At 35.7% G+C, this 6,583-nt stretch overlaps 1 pseudogene; it reads left to right on the plus strand.

Moving 5' to 3' along the window:
- The first annotated feature begins 428 nt into the window (after positions 1 to 428).
- On the plus strand, positions 429 to 1,289 carry LOC141508550 (small ribosomal subunit protein uS2 pseudogene; annotated as a pseudogene).
- The last annotated feature ends 5,294 nt before the right edge of the window (positions 1,290 to 6,583 follow it).

A 6,583-nucleotide genomic window follows, 5' to 3' on the forward strand; every position in this document is an offset into this window, starting at 1 on the left:
GAAATAATCATTAACAACCAATGATTTGGGAGATCCAGAGTTTCCCCTTTTTCTGTAACCCATTTCAAAGGTTAGTCTCTTGAAGGACATTATTGATAATGAGATTGAATTAACTCCTCAGTTAACTAACTTTACAAGGAATTTAATCTAAAGTGAAACTCCTATCTCTTTGTCTTAGGCAGGGGAATATAAATTTTTTGTCTAGATTTCCCCAAGTTGGGAGTAATTTAGAATTTATAAATACATATTTCTAATATATAATCAAAATTAATAGCTCTACCTCTCATTGTAATAGTCATTCTCTCATTAATTGTTAACCAAGCTGTCCGCGATGCCTGGAAGAGGGGTCCATACCGCGTTGTTCGCGGTTTCTGTCGTAACTTTCAAGAGAGACGTTCACAGTGTTGGGAGCCCTGGATGTCTTGCAGATGAAGGAGGAGGATGTCCTCAAATTCCTCACTGCAGGCACCCATTTGGGTGGCACCCATTTGGACTTCCAGATGGAACAGTATATCTACAAAAGGAAGAGTGCCGACATCTATATCATTAATTTGAAGAGAACTTGGGAAAAGCTTCTGCTGGCAGCTCGTGCCATTATTGCCACTGAAAATCCAGCTGATGTTAGTGTCATCTCATCCAGGAACACTGGCCAGAGAGCTGTTCTGAAATTTGCTGCTGCCACTGGCGCCACACCTGTTGCTGGACGCTTCACCCCGGGCACCTTCACTAACCAGATCCAGGCAGCTTTCAGGGAGCCTCGCCTCTTGGTGGTCACTGATCCTCGGGCAGATCATCAGCCTTTGACTGAAGCATCATATGTTAACCTTCCAACCATTGCACTGTGCAACACAGACTCCCCATTTCTCTATGTGGACAATGCCATTCCATGTAACAACAAGGGAGCTCACTCAGTGGGTCTGATGTGGTGGATGCTGGCCCGAGAAGTCCTGCGGATGCGTGGTACCATCTCCCGTGAGCACCCATGGGAGGTCATGCCTGATATTTACTTCTACAGAGATCCAGAGGAGATTGAAAAGGAAGAGCAGGCTGCTGCTGAGAAGGCAGTGACAAAGGAGGAATTTCAGGGTGAATGGACCACACCTGCCCCAGAATTCACTGCTGCTCAGCCAGAGGTGGCTGATTGGTCTGAGGGCGTCCAGGTGCCATCTATTCCCATTCAGCAGTTCTCTACTGAAGATTGGAGTGCTCAGCCAGCTACTGAGGACTGGTCTGCAGCTCCTACTGCTCAGGCCACTGAATAGGTAGGAACTACCACAGAATGGTCCTAAGTTTTACCCAGATGCTCTAATAGTGTTGGAAAAATGCTGATGGAAAATAAATATTGGTTTCTTAAAAAAAAATTGTTAACCAATCAGAGTTGATTGTCACTCTCAGAAACAGTACTCTTCCAAAAGCATATAAATTGTATCTATCCCAAAAGTGGTCTTTGGCATTCAAGAGTGCCACTAACTTCTTTTATTAATAAAAATGCTAGCATTATTATTAAATGACTAGTTACCCAGAAATTCTCCCAAACTTTTTTGTTTTGTTTTTTACAAGGCAATGGGGTTAATTAACTTGCCCAAGGCCACACAGCTAGGTAATTATTAAGTGCCTGAGACCAGATTTGAACCCAAGTACTCCTGACTCCAGGGCCAGTGCTCTATCCACTGCACCACCTAGCTGCCCTCAAACTTTTTAAACATCACAGTTTTAAAAGAACAATTTTGAGGAATAAGTCATTTTGATTTTTATAAATACCCAGACTATTTACAGCATCTTATCAACAACAAATTAGTTTGGAGTTCTCACCATAATCTAATCAATGTTGTTTATTTAATAAGGTATAGAAATGACTTTCCCCATAAGCAGTTGCTCATATCTTTTTACATAAAATCCTCTAATCTCCTAGGATTAAATAAATATTGAACTTACTAACTACACAATTCATTAAAGATGTGGTCAATACTAAAGAAATCTATGAATATTTATTTGCTGTGAAAAATGAGTCACAGTCAGAGTCACATCTAGCTCTCACTGTAACTACAGATGATTTTTCCTTACTTCCAGAAAGGCTACTCCTCTCTTCATTTTTTTAAAATTTATTATTTATTTATTTTGTTAGTTTTTGCAAGGCAGTGGAGTTAAGTGGCTTGCCCAAGACCACACAGCTAGGTGATTATTGAGTGTCTGAGGTCACATTTGAACTCAGGTCCTCCTGACTCCTGGGCCGGTGCTCTATCCACTGTGCCACCTAGCCGCCCCGCCTCTCTTCATTTTAATCAAGATATTAAGCTAGCTTCTTCTAATAAAACACAACAAGAACTAACATTTATGTAGTACTTTAAAGTTTGCAAAGATTTTGTATATATTAACTCTGGGTCTTAATAATAACATTGTGACTATTATCCCAATTTTACATAAAACAAAAGGTAAGTGACTTTTCCAGGGTCACAAAGCAAAAATCAAGTTTGGGATTTGAAGTCACTTTTTTTTTACCCCTACTCAAGCACTCTATCCATTGAGCCACCTAGCTAAGAATTCTTTACAAGAATTCTTTTTCACCGTCTTTGCAAGATAAAAGTTAAAACAGTTCTATCAAGAAACAAAATTCCTTCATCATTTTTCCTCTGCCTTCTCTATTTATTCCATCACAAGAAAAATATGAAGCATTAGATTCATAGAAATCTTTTTATACTTTTTTTCATTTATAAATATAATTAGGACAGTTTTCCTAAGAAAGTATGCTTTCTTCATCTTTCTCTTTCTCCACAATTTCTTTCAACCCATCTCCATTGACTTTCTTTTCTTTTTCTCAATTAAGCCCCAACTACCAAATTCAAACATTCCATTTGACTATTAAAGCTACAGTAACAGTAACTACAATACTTAAGAAATTTTTGAAACAAGTGTTACATACCTATTAGGTCTTTTTTTCCCATCTAATTTTGATTTCTTTTGGATACAAGTCTCATAGTAGTTGAATAAGTTAAAGAGTATGCACAGTTACAGTTAGTGACTTTTTGGAAATATGGTTTCAAATTGCTTTCCAGAATACTTTCCAGAGTTGGAAAAAGTAACAGTGGTTCAGGGTACCTGCCCCCCCACAGTCTCTTCAACAATTGTAATTTATTTCTTGTTATATTTGTTCATCTGGAGGGTATAAAATGAAACCTCAGAGTCAGGAGGAGATTTAAAAGTTGTGCACTTGGGGCAGCTAGGTGGCACAGTGGATAGAGCACTAGCCCTGGAGTCAGGAGTACCTCAGTTCAAATCTGACCTCAGACACTCAATAATCACCTAGCTGTGTGGTCTTGGGCAAGCCACTTAACCCCACTGCCTTGCAAAAACTAACAAAATAAATAAATAATAAATAAAAATAAATAAAATGAAGAGAGGAGTAGCCTTTCTGGAAGTAAGGAAAAGTCATCTGTAGTTACAGTGAGAGCTAGATGTGACTCTGACTGTGACTCATTTTCACAGCAAATAAATATTCATAGATTTCTTTAGTATTGACCACATCTTTAATGAATTGTGTAGTTAGTAAGTTCAATATTTATTTAATCCTAGGAGATTAGAGGATTTTATGTAAAAAGATATGAGCAACTGCTTATGGGGAAAGTCATTTCTATACCTTATTAAATAAACAACATTGATTAGATTATGGTGAGAACTCCAAGCTAATTTGTTGTTGATAAGATGCTGTAAATAGTCTGGGTATTTATAAAAATCAAAATGACTTATTCCTCAAAATTGTTCTTTTAAAATTGTGATGTTTAAAAAGTTTGGGGGCAGCTAGGTGGTGCAGTGAATAGAGCACTGGCCCTGGAGTCAGGAGTACCTGGGTTCAAATCTGGTCTCAGGCACTTAATAATTACCTAGCTGTGTGGTCTTGGGCAAGTCACTTCACCCCACTGTCTTACAAAAAATAAAAATAAAAAAAAGTTGTGCACTAGCAATATCTATTAAATATAGCTTGAGAGTAACCAAGATCAAAAGAAATGTAGTAAATTGGGAAACAATCTTTACAACTAATGATTCTGACAAAGGACTCATTTCTAAAATATACAGAGAACTGAGTCATATTTTTAAAACAAAAAGCCATTCCCTAATTAACAAATGGTCAAAGGATATGCAAAGGATAATGATAGTAACAAGACAACATACCAAAACTTATGGGATACAGCCAAGGTAGTTGTCAAAGGATATATTATATCTCTTTAAATGCTTACATGAATAAATTAGAGAAAGAGGAAATCAATGAACTAAACATGCAACTGAAAATATTAGAGAAAGAACAAATTAAAAATCCCCAATTAAATACCAAATTAGAAATTCTAAAAATTAAAGAGAAATTAATAAAATCAAAATCAAGAAAACTATTGAACTAATAAATAAAACAAAGAGTTGGTTTTTATGGAAAAACCAATAAAATTGGTAAAACTATTGTTAATTTCATTTAAAAAAGAAAGAAAACCCAATTATTAGTATCATAAATGAAAAAGGTGAACTCACCACCAATGAGGAAGAAATTAAGTAATAATTCAGAATTATTTTACCCAACTGTATGCCTATAAATTTGATGATCTAAGTGAATATCTAATAAATTGAAAAATCTAAGTGAAATAGAGAAATATTTGCAAAACTATATGTTGCTCAGGTTAAATGAAGAGGAAATTAAATACCTAAATAATCCTATCTCAGAAAAAAGAAATTCAGCAAACCATTATTGAACTAACTCCCTAAGAAAAAATCTTCAGGGCCAGATGAATTCACAAGTGAATTCTATCAAACATTTAAGGAACAATTAGTTCCAATTCCATATAAACTCTTTGGAAAAATAGATGAAGATGCAACTCTGCCTCAGTCTTTCTATGACATCAATATGGTGCTGATACCTAAACCAGGAAGAGTCAATCAGAGAAAGAAAATTATAGACCTATCTCCCTAATGAATATAGGTGCAAAAATCTTAAAAAAAATCTTAGCAAAGTGATTACAGCAAATTATCACTAGGATAATACACTATGACAAGCAGGATTTATTCCAGGTATGCAGGGTTGGTTCAATATTAGGAAAACTGATAGTATAATTAACTATATCAATAACAAATCGAACAAATCATATGATTATCTCAATAGATGCCGAAAAAGCCTTTGAAAAAATACAGCACCCATTCCTACTAAAAACATTAGAGAACAAAAAAAAAATTACAGAACGTAGGAATAAATGGATTAGAATGATTAGCAGAGGGGCAGCTAGGTGGCACAGTGGATAAAGCACCGGTCCTGGAGTCAGGAGTACCTGGGTTCAAATCCGGTCTCAGACACTTAATAATTACCTAGCTGTGTGGCCTTAGGCAAGCCACTTTAACCCCATTGCCTAGAAAGAAAAAAAAAAAGAAAAAAGTGATTAGCAGTATCTATCTGAAACCATCAACAAGCATTAAATGCAATAGGGAGAGGCTAGAGGCATTCCCAATAAGATCGGGTGAAACAAGGGTGCCCATTATCACCACTACTATTCAATATTGTGTTAGAAATGTTAGCCTCAGCAATAAGAGAAAAAAAAAGAAATTGAAGGAATTAGAACTGGGAAGGAAGAGACAAAAATTCTCACTTTTTTGCAGATGACATGGTTTACCTAGAGAATCCTAAAAAATCATCCAAAAAACTAGAAACAATAAGCAACTTTAGCAAAGTTGCAGGATATAAAATAAACCCTCATAAATCCTCAGCATTTCTATATATGACTAGCAAGATACAGCAGCAAGAGTTAGAAAGAGAAATCCCATTTAAAGTAACTTCAGACAATATAAAATACTTGGGAGTCTACCTGCCAAGGCAGACTCAGAAACTCTATGAAAACAACTATAAAACACTTCACATACAATAAAATCAGATTTAAATAACTGGGCAAATATCAACTGCTAATGGATTGGCCAAGCTAATATAATAAAAACGACAGTTCTACCTAAATTAAACTATTTATTTAGTGCCTTACCAATCAAACTTCCAAAAAATTATTTTAATGAACTAAATTCATATGGAGAAATAAAAAGTCAAGAACATCCAGGGATTTAATGAAAAAAGATGCAAAAGAATGTGGCTTACCTTTACCAGATCTAAAATTATATTATAAAGCATCAGTCATCAAAACTGTCTTTTATTGATTTAAGAAATTGAGTGGTGGATTAGTGGAATAGACTAGGTGCAATAGCAGGAAATTATGGTAATCTGCTGTTTGATAAACCCAAAGAGTCCAGCTTGTGGGATAAAAACTCTCTCTTTGATAAAAATTGTTGGGAAAATTGGAAGTTAGTATGGCAGAAACTTGGATTAGACCAACATCTCACACTCTATACCAAGATAAGATCAAAATAGGCACAGGATTTAGACATAAAAGACAATATTATAAGCAAACTAGGAGATCAAGGAATAGTTTACCTGTGAGATCTCTGAAAAGGGAAGCAGTTTATGACCAAGAAAGAGATGGAGAATATCATTAAAAACAAACTAGAGGGGAGGCTAGGTGGCGTAGTGGATATAGCACCAGCCCTGGAGTCAGGAGTACCTGGGTTCAAA

Source organism: Macrotis lagotis, chromosome 1 (genome assembly GCF_037893015.1).
Source record: "Macrotis lagotis isolate mMagLag1 chromosome 1, bilby.v1.9.chrom.fasta, whole genome shotgun sequence".
Taxonomy (NCBI): Eukaryota; Metazoa; Chordata; class Mammalia; order Peramelemorphia; family Peramelidae; genus Macrotis; species Macrotis lagotis.